Below are 23,789 nucleotides of genomic sequence, written 5' to 3' on the forward strand. Positions count from 1 at the left end.
TCTTCTTCCTTTGACTTGTCCACTTTTTCAATTTGTCCAGTTGGTGTTTCTGTGTCTTCTTGTAAATCTTCTTCTTCTTCTTCTTCTATATAAATTGATTCATACCATTTGTTATTCCTTTTCAAATACAAATTTGCTCTTTGTACTTTCCGTACATCTACCAGCTCCTGCCAAATCGTCTTATTCTTTGTAGGTACACCATTAACCAGAATAATTAATGGTTCAGTTTCCAAAGTATCCGCATCAATAGTTTCCATATTTTTTTTCAAATCCAAGGGCAAATACACCACTCTACCTTTTAAACCTCTCAGTAAATCTGAAGGAGGTAATTTACCAGTTTTGGGCTCCATACGTACTATGGTCTGGAACGGATGAACACATTGAATGAGTATAGACTCATATGTATTTAATTCAGAAAGTTCAGCAGGAATAGCATCCAATTCTAAATTATTATGTACAGCTCTGGTCGGCATTCTATTTTCCTCTAACTTGTTGTAACAGTATTTACAAATACGCTGAACTTCACCCAATTCAAAACAATTTTCAAGAAATATATAGGTGGCAAAATCCTTCCACTTATAATTATCTTCATTTTCACTCTTTCTGTAGAGATCAACATACCTGGTTTGTTTTCTATAATGAGTTCTGCGGCAACAAATACAAGTAATATTTGGTCTTTCATTAGAGATTATTGCAAATTTTGTTATGTGATCATTAAATGTCTTACTTACAGAGGGTTCTACATTTTCTACCACTTCTTCCTCATTTACTGTGTCCTTCTCTGCACTGTTTTGTTCAGGACCAAAGTAACAAAACTGAATTTCATCAACAACCTTCTCTACATCTGATACCGTTCCACGGAACAGAGCCCTATTCAGTTCAGTTCAAAAGCTTTATTCGGTATGTAAAATACAACCATATAAGCAAAACAACATTTAAAAATACATATAAGACAAAAATATTTTATACACAAGGACAAAACAGAAGACCATATTTACACATTATTAAAGTGCATAGTTCTTTCCTTAAACTTAATAATCTTCCATCAAAGAATCCACATTGTAGTTGAAATAAAATGTAAATTCCATGAAAGTTATCCTGTAGGTGCAAATATACAAAAGTGCTAAATAAGGTAACAGTCCCGATACATAATTCATCAAAAAAAAAAAAAAAAAAAAAAAAAAAAAAATTTTGCTTTGAAGTTACAATTTCATATCAAAATCAGGACAATGTCTCTATATACAAATTACATGACTAGATAAAATTAATTGGTGCAGACTATGGACTTCCTGATATTCATGCATTTCAGCACATAGGATGCCACAAAAAAACAGGTGTCAGGACTCTCTAGAGTTATTAGGAACTTCATTGCTGATTTAGTGGAACGTATATTATTTTTTAAAAGGATAGGTTTTAAATAAAATTTCCTAAAATGGCTATAAAATTTACAAAACAATAAAAAGTGACAGCAGCTTTGTTTTGACATGTTATCACAGGGACACAGCATATTAGATTTGATCTTAATATCTGGGAAGGAAACTAGATGGTGTACAATTCCAAGCCTTAAACGGGTTAAGACAAATCTGTGTGAGTTATGAGTCACGATGGCAAGGTATGTCTGAAAACCTGACCTTAAATTCAAGTCAAAATAAGAAGCGACTGTAGTTAGATTTTTAGACTGATTTTCTCTAGCCAACTTCTTGAATGCTAGGAACTTAGACTTGATGTCTTTCTTTGGTATCAGTACAGCAGCTTCGGGATTCAGACGGATGTTACATTCAAACAAAAGATTAAACCAGTGATAAATATAACTCAACCAGGGAATACGAGATAGATTATCAAGTTTCAAGCAATCCTTAATGATTGCTTGTGTGAATACAGTCTCAGATTTGGACCAGATAGAGCGCCAAAGAAGTAATGGGCGTAATGCGGCTAAATCCGCAATGAAGTCAATACCAGCCTCCATATGGGTTAGGATATTGGGGGCCGAGGACGGGGCGCATAACAGTTTCTTCAAAAACTTATTTTCATCAATCTGTAAGCCATTCACAGAATGATGCCCCCAGACACCCGCCCCGTATAAAGCAGATGAAATACACCTAGCTTTGTAAATTGCTAGCATGTCTTTCACACTCCTTTGTCCCAGCTTAGCTGCAAATCTGAAAATACTATTTGTGTTTCTATACATCTTTAACCTTACGTTCTCGTCTTCATTTGTCCATTTCCCGTTGCCTGCGAATGTTATCCCAAGATAACAAAAACTATTAACCGATTGAATCTTTACTTTGTCAATAAAGAAAGAGGAATTAGATTTCGCCCTCTTTCCACAGGTCATGGCGAAAGTCTTACTTTTGTTAATGATCAATTTCCTTTCATTGGTAAATAGCACAAATCTGTCTATGAGGCGTTGCAAACCATTCTGTGTCCGTGAGATGAGAACTGCGTCATCTGCGTATAATAAAATAGGGGTAACACTACCGTTAATCAAGGGGGCGTCTGAGGTTAATTTACTTAAAATCGAATCAATTTCATTTATAAATAAAGAGAATAAAAACGGGGCCAAAACGCACCCTTGACGAATCCCTCTTGCGACTTTAAAAAAAGGTGTGCATTCTCCCATAGGACCAAAGCGTACTTTGCATGAAAGGCCAGAATATAACCGAGCCAGAAAGAAAACACACTCTTTGGGGGCTCCGAGATCTAACAATGTGTCCCAAAGGATGTTGTGGTCTACAAGATCAAAGGCGCTACTTAGGTCTGCGAAACAAAGGAAGAGATTCCCCTCCTTTGCAACAGTATATTTGTGTATTAAAAGATCTAAATTAATACACTGTTCCTGCGTCCCCAGGCCTTTCCTAAATCCGTATTGCGCCTTTGAAATTATCTTGTTATCTTCGGCCCATGTCTCAAGTCTCTTTAAGATTATTCTACTCAGTATTTTTATCGAAGCGTCTAAAAGAGAAATGGGACGATAATTACTTGCCTCAGACCTTGATCCCTTTTTGAAAAGGGGAATAATTATTGATTGGCCCCAAGAAATTGGCATCTGGCCCTCCGTTATAGCATTAAAAAACCTGGTCAGGATCGGTGCCCACAGATCTAATTCGGATTTATACAAATCCAGCGGGACTCCATCCGGGCCAGGTGCCTTGCCGCCCTTGCTATTGCGTAGTCCTTCATAAACCTCATCAAGACCAATGTCTAGAGGCAATCTGGGCCAAGTATACTCATTGTCCATATGGGAATCTAAAATTAGCCTATCCGGATTAAAAATATTTAAAAAGTGGTTCATCCATGATTGGCAATCAACATGAGAGGTAATTTCGGGCACTGAGTCATCTTTTAAGAAGGGACTGTTTATGGTCTGCCAGTATAACTTGCTATCATTAGTTTCAGCCGCACAGCTGAGTTTATACCAAGCCTCCTCTTGGAGAGCTCTTTTCCTTTTGGCAAGTGATGTTTTATAGGCAAAACGACAAGATTTAATTGCTGTACAATCGCGTGGTTTAATGCACATCGCCAATTTTAGGGCATGGAGAGCATCTGTACAACTTTTATCGAACCAACCGTTGTTAATTACTCTTTTCCCCTTATGCGGCTTTGTGAGTAAATTATCAATTGTTGAACTAATAATACGTAGGTGGTTCAATATAACTTGCGAATGTACCACATCGCTAAGGCAATAGGTTATCTCCAAGGTACACTTTCTTAAAACCTCCTCCAACAGCTCATATGGAACGATCTTAGACCATTTAATCCTAAACCCATTGGGTCTTACAGCCTCCAGAGAGTTAATCCTATTATTTGCATCCAAATCTTTGGGACCCCAACAGTGCAGTGATACAGAGATGCTGTTATGATCACTTACAATTTGCTCATTAACGCACAAGTTGGAGTATGCACAATCGTTGGACAATAAAATGTGGTCTATATATGAGTTAGCTCCTCTTCCAGTAAATGTTGGACAGTTAACATTGTTATTATTCTTCGTACAACTTAACATATCCAAATCAAATTTTGCTAACATCATATTAAGGATAGTGCCATACGTACAATGTGGGAAGTGTAGGCCATCATTTCCCTCCATGTTACCATTTTCCCTTGTGATTCCACATGAATTGCTCGAGGCATGAGGGCAGGGACTTATATTAAAGTCACCCAACCAAAGAACAATAGATTGGTGGCCAGTAACTGCCTGAGTCCTCTCAATTTCTTTTTCAAGCTCAATCAGGATATTACCTCTATCGACAGTAAAAACATTATTATAAAAATTTATCAACAACAAATCTTTCCCTTTGTCAAACTCTAAACATAACACCTGGGAATGGGCATCCACTGAAACATAGCTTTTAACTTTACAGGTTTTTAGTTTAGTGGATATTAAAAGCAAAAGACCACCTTTGGCTCTTCCTGCAATTGAACTCACTGCATTCAGGCTGTATGCTAAATACCCCTCAATAAAGATAGGTTCCTCACACCACGTCTCCTGAAGACAGATTATATCGTACCCAATATTAATAAAATCCTTCCACCATGGGGAGTCTAACTTCCTCTTCAGACCGGCAATATTCCACGTAACAACGCGGTAACCTGTATCAAGATCACACTTAGCCCTTGTGTGATCATTAACTGGGTCTACCAGGGGAGGGTCAAAATTTAAAGAAGGATCAGCAAAGGTACGACTATTCTGTATCTTGTTAATTCCTATATTCTCCAGAGCAACTTCTGCCTTATTAGGTTCAGGCAAAGGTGAGGGGGGAGTAGTCACTACAGTATCAGTGCAAATACCACTAACTGATTTCTCCTCCGTGTTTATAGAAAAATTGAACAGTCAATCGTTTTCCTCCAATGAGGACAGGGCAGAGTACCTGTTAAAAAGGGGAATGGTGTAATCCCTTTGCCTACCGAATTCCTCATTAAACTGTATATTCCCTCTATTATGATACTGCGGGGCTCTTGGTGGCAAAAAGGGAAAATAACTATCCCCACCCCTGAGTAGACCAGGTACATACTGCCCAGTCTGTTGGGACCTTAACGAATGTGGGCCATCTAAATAGCTGTAAAAATATCCTAAAGGTCTAGCAGAAACCAGGTTAACTTGGTTGGGTAGGGATGCAGCTCTCAAGAGGACAGTTGCCACGTGTTGTGGGTATTTAAAATTAACAAGGATACAATCCCCTGTAGTAGTTTTCCTGCCTTCTCCTATCCAGCTGACTCGGCGGGTAGATAAGATGTCTTGTGAAAAAGCCAGCGGAAATCCACAATTTTTGTTAAGCCAGGCGAGTGATTTATTTTTTAAAGAATCATGAGATTCCTGGCTAGAGTTAGGCATACTAGAGTCTGCCTCCGGGACATTAATCAGTACAACTGTATAAGGGGCACACTGTGGTGGAAGGTTAACAATATGATTTCTCTTATGTTTAATATGATCAACATCTCCCCTAACTACATGCTTTTTATTGTTACTCGAGCATGTATGTGCAGAAGTTACTTCTCCTACTGAGGTGGCTATAGTAGGTGGAGCCAAAACTGGTGTAGCAATGGATGATGCGTCTATGGATCGACACAACTGAGTGCTGTCCCCCAGTCCCTGTGGAGCTCCCATATTGTGTATGCCAAGCAAATGCATAGTAGGTTCCATAGCACCCTCTTTGGGCTTAGAGTGGGTGTGGGCTGAACCAGCAGACACGGGGGTAAACGCAGGGGGAGAATGTCGTTTTTCATAAGAGTTCAGTAGGCCCTTTAAATTGTCTACTTCTGCCGAGATTATATCTAATTTTGCCATCAAAGGACTAATTATAGACTCTAATTTGGTCTCAAAAATTGAGACCAAATGTCCTATGGTGGCTGCATGCAGAGAGACCCCCTCTGTATTAACGTTAGTCCCTGATATATCTTTGGTCAACTCCGGTAAAGCCCCCCTTCCTTGTTGGAAGGAGCCCTGTTTTTTTGGCTTGTGGGTCGCCACTCTCTTTGCTGGTGCTTTTCTACATGCCCGTGTTTTCCTCTGCATCGGGGAGGGGGTTAAAATTATTTTACAACCAGATGCTGTAGTCGATGTGATAGAGGAGTTCAATTGGGAGGTGAGTTCATCAATGCTTCCCACTGTATCTAAAACAAAAGGTGCAACATCAATCCCATCAACATTGTCTGTAGTAACCATACTACTTTCGACGGGTAATACAGTATTGGGAGCTAAGGTATCCGATGGGGAAGTTTCTAAAGTAGATCTGCCCAATGAAAGTCTCCGATCATTATTAATCTTATTTACAACTTTTACCAAATAGTTGTCCATTGTCCTCTTGTCCCCAGCACCGGGGTGGTTGGATAATTTACTTTTCGACATGAGTATGGACATATACAGTAACTTTAAAACAGGATTCTTTTTAGGACTGTTCACTTACAAATTAATCGAAGATCTTGAATCCGTGGCCCTGCCCTGCCTTATCCTGCCTCTGACGGCCTCAGACGGCCCGCCCTTTGCCCGGGCTTAGCCCGGCGCCGCCCGCGCGCGTTCCGCGACGCGGAGGGAGGACCAGATATTTAAGCGCCTCCGGGCGCGTTCCTCGGCGTCACGCGCCGCTGGGGCACCTGGGAGCGGTAGTTCCCTGCTCCGTGTCAGCGCGGTGGATTGGCGGCAAAAGGAGCCCCGGGAAACAGCAGTGGTGCTTGCGGGAACGTTGGAGGAGACACGGGCAGCGCCTCGCGGTTTCCTCTATGCTTTTTCTTCGACCCCGCTCCACCGAGGGAGGACCAGATATTTAAGCGCCTCCGGGCGCGTTCCTCGGCGTCACGCGCCGCTGGGGCACCTGGGAGCGGTAGTTCCCTGCTCCGTGTCAGCGCGGTGGATTGGCGGCAAAAGGAGCCCCGGGAAACAGCAGTGGTGCTTGCGGGAACGTTGGAGGAGACACGGGCAGCGCCTCGCGGTTTCCTCTATGCTTTTTCTTCGACCCCGCTCCACCGAGGGAGGACCAGATATTTAAGCGCCTCCGGGCGCGTTCCTCGGCGTCACGCGCCGCTGGGGCACCTGGGAGCGGTAGTTCCCTGCTCCGTGTCAGCGCGGTGGATTGGCGGCAAAAGGAGCCCCGGGAAACAGCAGTGGTGCTTGCGGGAACGTTGGAGGAGACACGGGCAGCGCCTCGCGGTTTCCTCTATGCTTTTTCTTCGACCCCGCTCCACCGAGGGAGGACCAGATATTTAAGCGCCTCCGGGCGCGTTCCTCGGCGTCACGCGCCGCTGGGGCACCTGGGAGCGGTAGTTCCCTGCTCCGTGTCAGCGCGGTGGATTGGCGGCAAAAGGAGCCCCGGGAAACAGCAGTGGTGCTTGCGGGAACGTTGGAGGAGACACGGGCAGCGCCTCGCGGTTTCCTCTATGCTTTTTCTTCGACCCCGCTCCACCGAGGGAGGACCAGATATTTAAGCGCCTCCGGGCGCGTTCCTCGGCGTCACGCGCCGCTGGGGCACCTGGGAGCGGTAGTTCCCTGCTCCGTGTCAGCGCGGTGGATTGGCGGCAAAAGGAGCCCCGGGAAACAGCAGTGGTGCTTGCGGGAACGTTGGAGGAGACACGGGCAGCGCCTCGCGGTTTCCTCTATGCTTTTTCTTCGACCCCGCTCCACCGAGGGAGGACCAGATATTTAAGCGCCTCCGGGCGCGTTCCTCGGCGTCACGCGCCGCTGGGGCACCTGGGAGCGGTAGTTCCCTGCTCCGTGTCAGCGCGGTGGATTGGCGGCAAAAGGAGCCCCGGGAAACAGCAGTGGTGCTTGCGGGAACGTTGGAGGAGACACGGGCAGCGCCTCGCGGTTTCCTCTATGCTTTTTCTTCGACCCCCTTGCTCCTTTAACTTTTTCTCTTCTGTGCTTTTTGGTATAGCACATGTTGCATATTCTTCAAAGTAAGATAACACTGCTTCATCAGTATCTGTTCCAAACTTTGGGGCATCCTTGATCCACAACAGCATATGAATATGAGGAGCACCTCTTGCCTGGTACTCTTTTCTCCAAAAGAAATCCACTACTTCTCCTAGAGGTGGATTTTTTTTATTGCAGATGAAGGACATCATAGCCTCAAATCTATGATTGAAATATCTGCAAACATTAACCGGATCCAATGAGCACAGTTCTCCTGCTGTCTTGTATTCGATGTTTTTAATGTTTGAATTTGCCTCTCGTAGAAAATCCAGTAAATCATCCCAAGCGTACTCGGCACAGCTTAGGGTAAGGAACCATGTTGGAGTTCCTAAATTCCGTAACATGCATTTTAATTCACCATGGCGTCGGTACCAATATTCATTTGTCCCACGCTGACAAGCCATCAGATTGATCAGTTGTGTTTCCAAATGATCATCTCGGTGCTGCACTTTCTCCATAAAATCCTTAGCAGACACATTTTGTAAATGTACTCCACTTTTTAAAATGTGATTTACTGCATAAGACAGTGCAGACAAGTCGCTTTCAAATAAAAGATGGAACAAATAAGGAATACTTTGTCGAAATCTGGGATCTTCAGCATATAGTCTTGTAGTCCGATACTCAGAAGCTGGAATCTGTTCCGGACGTTCATCGTATCGTCCTCCTTTTCCTTTAGGAAACAGCTGGGGAAAACATCGAGCTTCCAAGCTCTCCTCCCATACACTCACGGGAGTTCCTTTTGCTTTCTTCATCTGAAATAGATCAATATTGTTTCCCATAACTTCTTTTGAATGAAGAGGATGTATGCTAAAATGTTCATAAATTTCTTCTTCCTTTGACTTGTCCACTTTTTCAATTTGTCCAGTTGGTGTTTCTGTGTCTTCTTGTAAATCTTCTTCTTCTTCTTCTTCTATATAAATTGATTCATACCATTTGTTATTCCTTTTCAAATACAAATTTGCTCTTTGTACTTTCCGTACATCTACCAGCTCCTGCCAAATCGTCTTATTCTTTGTAGGTACACCATTAACCAGAATAATTAATGGTTCAGTTTCCAAAGTATCCGCATCAATAGTTTCCATATTTTTTTTCAAATCCAAGGGCAAATACACCACTCTACCTTTTAAACCTCTCAGTAAATCTGAAGGAGGTAATTTACCAGTTTTGGGCTCCATACGTACTATGGTCTGGAACGGATGAACACATTGAATGAGTATAGACTCATATGTATTTAATTCAGAAAGTTCAGCAGGAATAGCATCCAATTCTAAATTATTATGTACAGCTCTGGTCGGCATTCTATTTTCCTCTAACTTGTTGTAACAGTATTTACAAATACGCTGAACTTCACCCAATTCAAAACAATTTTCAAGAAATATATAGGTGGCAAAATCCTTCCACTTATAATTATCTTCATTTTCACTCTTTCTGTAGAGATCAACATACCTGGTTTGTTTTCTATAATGAGTTCTGCGGCAACAAATACAAGTAATATTTGGTCTTTCATTAGAGATTATTGCAAATTTTGTTATGTGATCATTAAATGTCTTACTTACAGAGGGTTCTACATTTTCTTCCACTTCTTCCTCATTTACTGTGTCCTTCTCTGCACTGTTTTGTTCAGGACCAAAGTAACAAAACTGAATTTCATCAACAACCTTCTCTACATCTGATACCGTTCCACGGAACAGAGCCCTATTCAATTCATCTAACTTTATTGCTGGACTTTTAGCAAAATACAACCGTCTCACAAACTTTCTCATTTCAGTATGATGAACAGCCAGCATCCTAAAATGATGGAAAACACTATTACACACTTTTCTAGATAGACAAGCCAGAGAATGACCCTGCAAACCAGTATTCTCTCTCACTCTGCATGGATCTAGACTTTGAAGCACCTTAATCTTCTGTTTCACACTTTTTTTGCTATATTCTCTTAGAAACTCACGAAATTTATCAATAGATTCCTGACGCACAGTGCAAATACTACTACAATTCCAAGTGTACACTGGGGCTTTAGGACGTCTCCCCATAGCCTCATCCGCCATCACTTGTACCTCATCTCTTGGAACCATTATCTCCTTCTCCATTATGCAACCATTTTTCACTTCATAAGCACGACCTCTGGTGTCAACTGCATGCAGCAAACTATTACTTTGAAAATAACTCTCTTCATTAAAAAAAGGTTCACTACTTGAACTATGCATCCATTTTCCTAAAAACACTTTACAAAAGTTTGTTCTGTTCACTACTCTTTTCCTTTTGCTATGTGATTTCAGTACATTAACCATTTTGTCTAATGTACGCATCCTATTCAAAATTAAAATGAATAGTTTCCTTTTTAATTCTAATGCCTTTGCTGCAATGGCTTCAATTTCTTTTTTTCTCTTATAAAACTTTGCCTTTTGCTTATATTTCTTCACATCCTTTATCAAATTGGACATAACTCTCCTCTGAAACATTTTTCTACGTATCTCTTTAAACGCTGTTTTTCTGTTTAAGATTATCTTTTTAGTTGCAGAAGGTATATTTGCATTAACTAAATTCTCAATTTTTTCCTGTCCTTTTCGATTGAAATCATTCTTTCCAGTACAGACATTTTGTACATTTTTCCTTTTTTTGAATATGTTCCTTAGAAAATCTTTTGTTTGCTTACCAGAAGATTTTTTCTTCTTCCCAACATGAGCATCTTCAACTAACTTAGGTCCTCCAGTTGTCTTCAAATATAGGTTTTTTTTGTGCTCTTTTTTTACTCTGGATTTTGTAGGCATCTTAAATTTTGTTCACTGCTCTTCAGCAATACCTGAAAAAAACTAAAAAAAAATTCCTTTATTTTATTTAAATATATTACTACATTTGTTTTCACATTAGTCACAAAACGAAATTTCTTTGCCAATTTGAAAGCACACTTACTGCTCTTTTTTTTGGCAAGTGATAAACACTTTTACAGACTGACACATTATGAATCCACTTTTCAGATTTTTTAAAAAGCACATGTCCAAACTGCTTTTTCAGACCATCACCATTTGTAACCTGGGTGACTGCCTACACTCCAGCAAGGGCAACCAGCCTTAGTGATGCTGAATGTATTTGCATTACTGACTGAAACCTCAAACCCCACTCGCTTGTGAATACTGTGCATGATTCCACATGGTAAGTAGCTGGCTGTGTGCTAAGAGTCTGCTTCTGCACCAAAAAAAGGCTCCCCCTTTCCTTCTAATCCAACTGTGAAATAACCCGAGCAATACGCAATAAATCTATGCCTGTAATTCCTATTTACACACAGAGTCATGTTTTCACATTAGTCACAAAACGAAATTTCTTTGCCAATTTGAAAGCACACTTACTACTCTTTTTTTTGGCAAGTGATAAATACTTTTACAGACAGACACATTATGAATCCACTTTTCAGATTCTGAAAACAGCACATGTCCAAACAGCTTTTTGAGACCAGCAACATGTGTAACCTGGGTGACTGACTACACTCCAGCAAGGGCAACCAGCCTTAGTGATGCTGAATGTATTTGCATTACTGACTGAAACCTCAAACCCCACTCGCTTGTGAATACTGTGCATGATTCCACATGGTAAGTAGCTGGCTGTGTGCTAAGAGTCTGCTTCTGCACCAAAAAAAGGCTCCCCCTTTCCTTCTAATGCAACTGTGAAATCACCAGAGCAATACGCAATAAATCTCTGCCTGTAATTCCTATTTGCACACAGAGTCATGTTTTCACATTAGTCACAAAACGAAATTTCTTTGCCAATTTGAAAGCACACTTACTGCTCTTTTTTTTGGCAAGTGATAAACACTTTTACAGACTGACACATTATGAATCCACTTTTCAGATTTTTTAAAAAGCACATGTCCAAACTGCTTTTTCAGACCAGCACCATTTGTAACCTGGGTGTCTGCCTACACTCCAGCAAGGGCAACCAGCCTTAGTGATGCTGAATGTGTTTGCATTACTGACTGAAACCTCAAACCCCACTCGCTTGTGAATACTGTGCATGATTCCACATGGTAAGTAGCTGGCTGTGTGCTAATAGTCTGCTTCTGCACCAAAAAATGGCTCCCCCTTTCCATCTAATGCAACTGTGAAATCACCAGAGCAATACGCAATAAATCTCTGCCTGTAATTCCTATTTGCACACAGAGTCATGTTTTCACATTAGTCACAAAACGAAATTTCTTTGCCAATTTGAAAGCACACTTACTGCTCTTTTTTTTGGCAAGTGATAAACACTTTTACAGACTGACACATTATGAATCCACTTTTCAGATTTTTTAAAAAGCACATGTCCAAACTGCTTTTACAGACCAGCACCATTTGTAACCTGGGTGTCTGCCTACACTCCAGCAAGGGCAACCAGCCTTAGTGATGCTGAATGTATTTGCATTACTGACTGAAACCTCAAACCCCACTCGCTTGTGAATACTGTGCATGATTCCACAGGGTAAGCAGCTGGGTGTGTGCTAAGAGTCAGCTTCTGCACCAAAAAATGGCTCCCCCTTTCCATCTAATGCAACTGTGAAATCACCAGAGCAATACGCAATAAATCTCTGCCTGTAATTCCTACTTGCACACAGAGTCATGTTTTCACATTAGTCACAAAACGAAATTTCTTTGCCAATTTGAAAGCACACTTACTGCTCTTTTTTTTGGCAAGTGATAAACACTTTTACAGACTGACACATTATGAATCCACTTTTCAGATTTTTTAAAAAGCACATGTCCAAACTGCTTTTACAGACCAGCACCATTTGTAACCTGGGTGTCTGCCTACACTCCAGCAAGGGCAACCAGCCTTAGTGATGCTGAATGTATTTGCATTACTGACTGAAACCTCAAACCCCACTCGCTTGTGAATACTGTGCATGATTCCACATGGTAAGTAGCTGGCTGTGTGCTAAGAGTCTGCTTCTGCACCAAAAAATGGCTCCACCTTTCCATCTAATGCAACTGTGAAATCACCAGAGCAATACGCAATAAATCTCTGCCTGTAATTCCTATTTGCACACAGAGTCATGTTTTCACATTAGTCACAAAACGAAATTTCTTTGCCAATTTGAAAGCACACTTACTGCTCTTTTTTTTGGCAAGTGATAAACACTTTTACAGACTGACACATTATGAATCCACTTTTCAGATTTTTTAAAAAGCACATGTCCAAACTGCTTTTACAGACCAGCACCATTTGTAACCTGGGTGTCTGCCTACACTCCAGCAAGGGCAACCAGCCTTAGTGATGCTGAATGTATTTGCATTACTGACTGAAACCTCAAACCCCACTTGCTTGTGAATACTGTGCATGATTCCACATGGTAAGTAGCTGGCTGTGTGCTAAGAGTCTGCTTCTGCACCAAAAAATGGCTCCCCCTTTCCATCTAATGCAACTGTGAAATCACCAGAGCAATACGCAATAAATCTCTGCCTGTAATTCCTATTTGCACATAGAGTCATGTTTTCACATTAGTCACAAAACGAAATTTCTTTGCCAATTTGAAAGCACACTTACTGCTCTTTTTTTTGGCAAGTGATAAACACTTTTACAGACTGACACATTATGAATCCACTTTTCAGATTTTTTAAAAAGCACATGTCCAAACTGCTTTTTCAGACCAGCACCATTTGTAACCTGGGTGTCTGCCTACACTCCAGCAAGGGCAACCAGCCTTAGTGATGCTGAATGTATTTGCATTACTGACTGAAACCTCAAACCCCACTCGCTTGTGAATACTGTGCATGATTCCACATGGTAAGCAGCTACCTGTGTGCTAAGAGTCAGCTTCTGCACCAAAAAATGGCTCCCCCTTTCCATCTAATGCAACTGTGAAATCACCAGAGCAATACGCAATAAATCTCTGCCTGTAATTCCTATTTGCACACAGAGTCATGTTTTCACATTAGTCACAAAACGAAATTTCTTTGCCAATTTGAAAGCACACTTACTGCTCTTTTTTTTGGCAAGTGATAAACACTTTTACAGACTGACACATTATGAATCCACTTTTCAGATTTTTTAAAAAGCACATGTCCAAACGGCTTTTTCAGACCAGCACCATTTGTAACCTGGGTGTCTGCCTACACTCCAGCAAGGGCAACCAGCCTTAGTGATGCTGAATGTATTTGCATTACTGACTGAAACCTCAAACCCCACTCGCTTGTGAATACTGTGCATGATTCCACATGGTAAGTAGCTGGCTGTGTGATAAGAGTCTGCTTCTGCACCAAAAAATGGCTCCCCCTTTCCATCTAATGCAACTGTGAAATCACCAGAGCAATACGCAATAAATCTCTGCCTGTAATTCCTATTTGCACACAGAGTCATGTTTTCACATTAGTCACAAAACGAAATTTCTTTGCCAATTTGAAAGCACACTTACTGCTCTTTTTTTTGGCAAGTGATAAACACTTTTACAGACTGACACATTATGAATCCACTTTTCAGATTTTTTAAAAAGCACATGTCCAAACTGCTTTTTCAGACCAGCATCATTTGTAACCTGGGTGTCTGCCTACACTCCAGCAAGGGCAACCAGCCTTAGTGATGCTGAATGTATTTGCATTACTGACTGAAACCTCAAACCCCACTCGCTTGTGAATACTGTGCATGATTCCACATGGTAAGCAGCTACCTGTGTGCTAAGAGTCTGCTTCTGCACCAAAAAATGGCTCCCCCTTTCCATCTAATGCAACTGTGAAATCACCAGAGCAATACGCAATAAATCTCTGCCTATAATTCCTATTTGCACACAGAGTCATGTTTTCACATTAGTCACAAAACGAAATTTCTTTGCCAATTTGAAAGCACACTTACTGCTCTTTTTTTTGGCAAGTAATAAACACTTTTACAGACTGACACATTATGAATCCACTTTTCAGATTTTTTAAAAAGCACATGTCCAAACTGCTTTTTCAGAACAGCATCATTTGTAACCTGGGTGTCTGCCTACACTCCAGCAAGGGCAACCAGCCTTAGTGATGCTGAATGTATTTGCATTACTGACTGAAACCTCAAACCCCACTCGCTTGTGAATACTGTGCATGATTCCACATGGTAAGCAGCTACCTGTGTGCTAAGAGTCTGCTTCTGCACCAAAAAATGGCTCCCCCTTTCCATCTAATGCAACTGTGAAATCACCAGAGCAATACGCAATAAATCTCTGCCTGTAATTCCTATTTGCACACAGAGTCATGTTTTCACATTAGTCACAAAACGAAATTTCTTTGCCAATTTGAAAGCACACTTACTGCTCTTTTTTTTGGCAAGTGATAAACACTTTTACAGACTGACACATTATGAATCCACTTTTCAGATTTTTTAAAAAGCACATGTCCAAACTGCTTTTTCAGACCAGCACCATTTGTAACCTGGGTGTCTGCCTACACTCCAGCAAGGGCAACCAGCCTTAGTGATGCTGAATGTATTTGCATTACTGACTGAAACCTCAAACCCCACTCGCTTGTGAATACTGTGCATGATTCCACATGGTAAGCAGCTACCTGTGTGCTAAGAGTCAGCTTCTGCACCAAAAAATGGCTCCCCCTTTCCATCTAATGCAACTGTGAAATCACCAGAGCAATACGCAATAAATCTCTGCCTGTAATTCCTATTTGCACACAGAGTCATGTTTTCACATTAGTCACAAAACGAAATTTCTTTGCCAATTTGAAAGCACACTTACTGCTCTTTTTTTTGGCAAGTGATAAACACTTTTACAGACTGACACATTATGAATCCACTTTTCAGATTTTTTAAAAAGCACATGTCCAAACGGCTTTTTCAGACCAGCACCATTTGTAACCTGGGTGTCTGCCTACACTCCAGCAAGGGCAACCAGCCTTAGTGATGCTGAATGTATTTGCATTACTGACTGAAACCTCAAACCCCACTCGCTTGTGAATACTGTGCATGATTCCACATGGTAAGTAGCTGGCTGTGTGATAAGAGTCTGCTTCTGCACCAAAAAATGGCTCCCCCTTTCCATCTAATGCAACTGTGAAATCACCAGAGCAATACGCAATAAATCTCTGCCTGTAATTCCTATTTGCACACAGAGTCATGTTTTCACATTAGTCACAAAACGAAATTTCTTTGCCAATTTGAAAGCACACTTACTGCTCTTTTTTTTGGCAAGTGATAAACACTTTTACAGACTGACACATTATGAATCCACTTTTCAGATTTTTTAAAAAGCACATGTCCAAACTGCTTTTTCAGACCAGCATCATTTGTAACCTGGGTGTCTGCCTACACTCCAGCAAGGGCAACCAGCCTTAGTGATGCTGAATGTATTTGCATTACTGACTGAAACCTCAAACCCCACTCGCTTGTGAATACTGTGCATGATTCCACATGGTAAGCAGCTACCTGTGTGCTAAGAGTCTGCTTCTGCACCAAAAAATGGCTCCCCCTTTCCATCTAATGCAACTGTGAAATCACCAGAGCAATACGCAATAAATCTCTGCCTATAATTCCTATTTGCACACAGAGTCATGTTTTCACATTAGTCACAAAACGAAATTTCTTTGCCAATTTGAAAGCACACTTACTGCTCTTTTTTTTGGCAAGTAATAAACACTTTTACAGACTGACACATTATGAATCCACTTTTCAGATTTTTTAAAAAGCACATGTCCAAACTGCTTTTTCAGAACAGCATCATTTGTAACCTGGGTGTCTGCCTACACTCCAGCAAGGGCAACCAGCCTTAGTGATGCTGAATGTATTTGCATTACTGACTGAAACCTCAAACCCCACTCGCTTGTGAATACTGTGCATGATTCCACATGGTAAGCAGCTACCTGTGTGCTAAGAGTCTGCTTCTGCACCAAAAAATGGCTCCCCCTTTCCATCTAATGCAACTGTGAAATCACCAGAGCAATACGCAATAAATCTCTGCCTGTAATTCCTATTTGCACACAGAGTCATGTTTTCACATTAGTCACAAAACGAAATTTCTTTGCCAATTTGAAAGCACACTTACTGCTCTTTTTTTTGGCAAGTGATAAACACTTTTACAGACTGACACATTATGAATCCACTTTTCAGATTTTTTAAAAAGCACATGTCCAAACTGCTTTTTCAGACCAGCATCATTTGTAACCTGGGTGTCTGCCTACACTCCAGCAAGGGCAACCAGCCTTAGTGATGCTGAATGTATTTGCATTACTGAGTCCAACCTCAAACCCTTAAACTATTCTTTTATTATACCAGTACACCTTAATTTATTGTGAAAACATAGTCCATATTATTTTACTTGTTCCTCACATTTAAATTTCTCCCAAAACAGAAAATAATAAACACAACTTCAACAAAAAGAATTGCATTTCTATTATTCATTTCTTAATTTACCATATACATCCCCTCTCAAACTCTAAACTCACCTTTAAAATTAGTTAGTTGTGAAAGAAATGTGGCACTCAAACAGCAGATTATCAGAGCCAGGATCTCTGTTGTGTTCACCTCTCTCCTCTCAGCAGAACCAGATAATGGCAAACTTTCCCTCTATTTTTCCACACATATACATGTAAGTTTCAAATCTCAGTGCTTGCCCCTTTTTTTCAAATGTAATCACACATTTCTATTGGTTGAAAACCAACCCTTTTCCAAAAGTACCCTTCCCCCAACTTGACTTCTGCCTAGTACCCTTCCCCCAACTTGACTTCTGCCTGCTACCATAGCAACAGCTCATGGAACACTGCTGTGTGGAGTCAGGTCAGAAGTTCGCCAAACAATGTTTCAATTCCACAGAGCAAGAGTGCTTGACTTTTCAAACCTAACAGCAAATCCATAGTACTGTTCTTTGGTAACACATTTTTCTGTACCAATACAAAACATGCTTCTATTAATTTACACATACAGCCTAGTTTTTATTCTAGAATGGTATGAAACAGCCAATCAGTTCTTTTTTTTATGAAAAAAATATGTATGCCTCCATTTCCAAACTGTCTTTCTTTTCATATTGCCATTCTACTGAATTACACCTCCTGAGTGCATCCAGTTCTCCTTTGAAGATGTTCACAGTGTGGATTGTAGGGCACAGCTATGTCTTCTGGAGTGAAAAGTTTGCAGAGAAAACAGGTATGGTGAGAGACCTTGCTTTGCCAAATGTAGACATTACATGGATTGGTCAGAGAGGGTTAAAGTGGCACCAATTGATGCCATTGGTGAAATCCTTCATGCACATCCAACACCCTGACCTCATAATAGTGCACTGTGGTGGCAATGACCTAGGCACTTTGACTGGGGTAGGTCTGGAAATGCTTATGAAGGACACCTTTGCACAACTGTTTTCACTTTTCCCTAAAACTGCCTTTGTGTTTTCTAACATATGCCAAAGGCAAAAATGGAACTGGTCCAATCATTTCTGTCCGCAGATTGACAAAGCAAGAAAGCACGTCAACAAATCTGTTTCTGCTTTCCTCCGTGACTATGGTATGGGTTCCATTTACCACAACAACTTGCGTTATGACATGCAAGACATTTATAGAGGAGATGGTGTACATTTCAATGATGAAGGGAACAGAGTCTTCCTCTTGAACCTTAGACTCTGCATCGGTACTTACTTGTAGGTACCACTAAAAAATCACTTCATAAACACAACGGCTCTTTTTAGAGCCCCCTAATATCTAAACACTTAAATCTGATTTTCATTTCTTTTTTTTTTTTTTTTTTACCGTACGCTTACCGTACGCGTACCCCGTGATTTTTTTTAAAATCAATAAATGTTTTCTTTGTACTTTTCTGTCCTTCTTTGACCCCCTTACAAATGTTAGGGGGTCTGTAACTCTCCTCCTTGCCCCCTTTTCTTGTTATCACTCTTTTTTTTCTGAGTGAAACACACGAAATGGCGGCCGCCGCTTCCTGGTTTTGACCGATTCGAATGTTTACTAAGATCTAAGAGCCAATCAGAATCGCGCTCGCGCACGCCACCGTACGCGTACGGTAAGCGTACCGTAAGCGCACCGTAAGCTGGCTCAGATATATATATTGATTTAAAGGCTATTTTCTCAGAATCTACTGAACAGATTTACACCACACCTACAAAAGGCACTTCCTTGACCTGAGGACTACCTCTCTGCCAAATTTCTAGTAATTCTGTTCAGCCGTTCGGGCTGTAGCCCTGTCTAAAGGTCCTATGGAAAAATGCATGGGAAAAACGCATTTTGGGACCCCCCTTTTATCTCAGCCCCCGCTTGACGAATCCCCCCGAGACTTTCAGGGAAGGAGCGGAGCGTAGCGCCCCACCTATTTTGAAAAATTCGCGAGGATTCGTCGACCGGCGCCAAAGTTATTCAAAATAGAATGTTGTGGATTTCCTATGGAAACGTGGTCCTAACTATAACTACCTACTGGCGACCGCCAGTAGGTAATATATATATATATATATATATATATATATATATATATATATATATATATATATATATATATATTCACTGAAAAAACCATAGGTTTCACACACGTTATAGTTAGGAATTAGCATTTAAAAAACCTTGCAAATTCACTGAAAAAACCATAGGTTTCACACAAGTTATAGTTAGCTGTACATTTCACTCGTAAAAAACCAATGAAATTCCACGTTATAGTTAGTGCAGGCAACTATAACTCACGCGACCTCAATCCTCTGCTGATGCTAATACTGTATTTAGACACTTATTTGCCCATGTCTTCTTCCATTAAATTTTAGCTATACATATATTACAAATATTTTTTTTTCATAAAGACACATATGTCTTTAGCAGAGGATTGCGGTCGCGTGAGTTATAGTTGCCTGCACTAACTATAATGTGGAATTTCATTGGTTTTTTACGAGTGAAATGTACAGCTAACTATAACTTGTGTGAAACCTATGGTTTTTTCAGTGAATTTGCAAGGTTTTTTAAATGCTAATTCCTAACTATAACGTGTGTGAAACCTATGGTTTTTTCAGTGAATTTGTACGTTTTTTTAAATGCTAAGTTACTTTACGCCGTTCGTGCCGTGCGCGCCCACTTCACGCAGTTCGTTCCGTGCGTGCACCGTGCGCGCACAGTGAGCACGCGGTGCGCTTCGCGCACCGCGCACCCACTTAACGCAGTTAGTGCCGTGCACGCACGGTGGGCACACGGTGCGCTACGCGCACCACGTGCCCACGTTAGGCTGGATGGGCCATGTACGCACGATGCCCTTCGCGCACCGTCCGCACACGGAGGACATATTATGCGCTTCGTTCTGAAAGGTTTTCTATTAAATGTTCACTGAATGTTAAACATGACATGCACAAAAGGTGCATGTCAGCGTATTCGGCGTTTTTTCAAAAAAAAATTTTTTTTTGGGCCTTGGATGGCCTTCTGGCACACCATAACCAAGGCTAGGTGGTTAGGAGCTGTCTAGCCTGCCCCCTTTTTATGATATCCAACTTTGTTTTTCCTCCACCCCTCCGAGTGCGAGAGAGAAAATGGCGGCCGACACTTCCTGGTTTCGACCGATTCGAATGTTTACTAAGATCTAACAGCCAATCAGAATCGCGCTCGCGCACGGCACCGTACGCGTACGGTAAGCTTACGATGCGCGCTCGGAGCGCGCTTACAGATATATATATTGATTTAAATGCTATTTTCTCAGGAACTACTGAACAGATTTACACCAGACCTACAAAAGGCACTTCCTTGACCTGAGGACTACCTCTGCCAAATTACAAGTAATTCTGTTCAGCCCTTCGGGCTGTAGCTGTGTCTAAAGGTCCTATGGAAAAATGCATGGGGAAAACGCGTTTTGGGACCCCCCTTTTTTCTCAGCCCCCGCTTGACGAATCCCCCCGAGACTTTCAGGGTAGGAGCGGAGCGTAGCGCCCCATTAGTTTTGAAAATTTCGCGAGGATTCGTCGACCGGCGCCAAAGTTATTCCAAATAGAATGTTGCGGATTTCCTATGGAAACAGGGTCCTAACTATAACTACCTACTGGCGACCGCCAGTAGGTAATATATATATATATATATATATATATATATATATATATATATATATATATATATATATATATATATATATATATATATATATCCCGCCATATATATATATTCACTTAAAAAACCATAGGTTTCACACATGTTATAGTTAGCTGGACATTTCACTCGTAAAAAACCAATGAAATTCCCCCGTTATAGTTAGTGCAGGCAACTATAACTCACGCGACCGCAATCCTCTGCTGATTATGTCAGATATTACATCACTGATGACATATGTGTCTTTATGAAAAATAAATATTTGTAATATATGTATAGCTAGAGATTAATGGAAGAAGACATGGGTAAATAAGTGTCTAAATACAGTGATGTAATATCTGACGTCATCAGCAGAGGATTGCGGTCGCGTGAGTTATAGTTGCCTGCACTAACTATAACGGGGGAATTTCATTAGTTTTTTACGAGTGAAATGTCCAGCTAACTATAACATGTGTGAAACCTATGGTTTTTAAGTGAATTTGCAAGGTTTTTTAAATGCTAATTCGTAACTATAACGTGTGTGAAACCTATGTTTTTTTCAGTGAATATATAAACATATAAATATAATCTGCATATCTATATAAATATAAATTCATGCAAACATATACATATATGCATACATATGCATGGTATGTACATGAAAGTTTGAAAAACTCTAATACAAGCAAAGCTAAAAAGCCACCTAATTACAAACAGAATTGCTTTAACTTAAACGAGGGCGAGACCTATTGCACTTTCATTGCTTGTTTACTTTGATTCCATCAAGAAGGCATTCAGATGTGTCCCACATTTTCCATAAGTTCCGAATGGTAGCACTCTAGTTGCTCATTAGATCACTGAAGTAAAGCTACTGCTCACCAGGGAAGTCTGCTGCTGGTATTGAAAGTGCATGTTTCAGTCTGCATGTCAGAATTTTTTAATGAAATAGAAGAGGATTTGATAAGTCACTCAAAATGTGCCCTAATTTTTCTTTTTTCCTCACTAATCATAATTTCTATGGCAAAATGAACCTCCTCATTGTGTTCCTTTTAAATTAAACTACTCACTCTCTACTACTCACTCGCTACTACTTTCTACTACTCACTCTCTACTACTCACTTTCTACTACTCCCTACTACTCTACTACTCTCTACTACTCACTCTCTACTACTCACTCTCTACTACTCTCTACTACTCTCAACCACTCACTCTCTACTACTCTACTACTCACTCTCTACTACTCTCTACTACTCTCTCTCTACTACTCTCTCTCTACTACTCCCTCTCTACTACTCTCTCTACTACTCACTCTCTACTACTCACTCTCTACTACTCTCTACTACTCTCTACTACTCTCTATTACTCTCTACTACTCTCTACTACTCACTCTCAACTACTCACTCTACTACTCTCTCTACTACTCACTCTACTACTCACCCTCTACTACTCCCTACTACTCCCTACTACTCACTCTACTACTCACTCTCTACTACTCTCCACTACTCACTCTCTACTCTCTACTAATCACTCTCTACTACTCACTCTGTACTACTCTCTACTACTCTCTCTACTACTCTCTACTACTCACTCTCTCTACTACTCTCTCTCTACTACTCACTCTCTACTACTCACTCTCTACTACTCACTCTCTACTACTCTCTCTCTACTACTCTCTCTCTACTACTCTCTACTACTCTCTACTACTCACTCTCTACTACTCTCTACTACTCACTCTCTACTACTCTCTACTACTCACTCTACTACTCATTCTCTACTACTCATTCTCTACTACTCTCTCTCTGCTACTCAGTCTCCACTACTCACTCTCTACTACTCTCTACTACTCACTCTCTAATACTCACTCTCTACTACTCCCTCTACTACTCACTCTCTACTACTCTCTACTACTCCCTCTACTACTCACTCTCTACTACTCTCTACTTCTCATTCGCTACTACTCTCTACTACTCACTCTCTACTACTCACTACTACTCTCTCCTACTCACTCTCTGCTACTCTCTCTACTACTCTCTACTACTCTCTCTACTACTCTCTGTCTACTCTCTACTCTCTATTACTCATCCTCTACTCTCTACCTCTCTACCTTTCTCTACCTCTCTCTCTACTACTCTCTACCTCTCTACCTCTACCTCTCTACCTCTACCTCTCTACCTCTACCTCTCTACCTCTACATCTCTACCTCTCTACCTCTCTCTACCTCTCTCTACACGCACACATATGCACATATATGCATTTATATATATGCATGTGTATATATATGTATATACATACATATATAAACATATATATAATCTGCATATCTATATAAATACAAATATAAATGCATGCATACATATACAGATATGCATGTTATTTACATGAAATTTTGAAAAACACTAATAAAAGCAAAGCTAAAAAGCCACCGAATTACAAACAGAATTGCTTTAACTTAAACGAGGGCGTGACCTATTGCATTTTCAATGCTTGTTTACTTTGGTTCCATCAAGAAGGCATTCAGATGTGACACATTTGCCATAAATTCAGAATGGTAGCACTCTAGTTCCTCATTAGATCACTGTAGTAAAGCTACTGCTCACCAGGGAAGTCTGCTGCTGGTATTCAAAGTGCATGTTTCAGTCTGCATGTCAGAACTTTTTAATGAAATAGAAGAGGATTTGAGAAGTCAAAATGTGCCCTAAGTTTTCTTTCTGCTGCACTAGTCATAATTTCTATGGCAAAATGAACCCCCTCATTTTGTTCCTTTGCAAATTAAATGTTTTAAATGTTACCACTTTATTCCAATCAAGATGGCTGCAGGTGTGCCATACCTTTGTCATAAGTAAGACTGTTAGCGCTCTAGTTGTTCTTTAGAACACTCTGGGATTTCTGTCATTGGGCTATACTTGGGCTAC

Source organism: Triturus cristatus, chromosome 6 (genome assembly GCF_964204655.1).
Source record: "Triturus cristatus chromosome 6, aTriCri1.1, whole genome shotgun sequence".
NCBI lineage: Eukaryota > Metazoa > Chordata > Amphibia > Caudata > Salamandridae > Triturus > Triturus cristatus.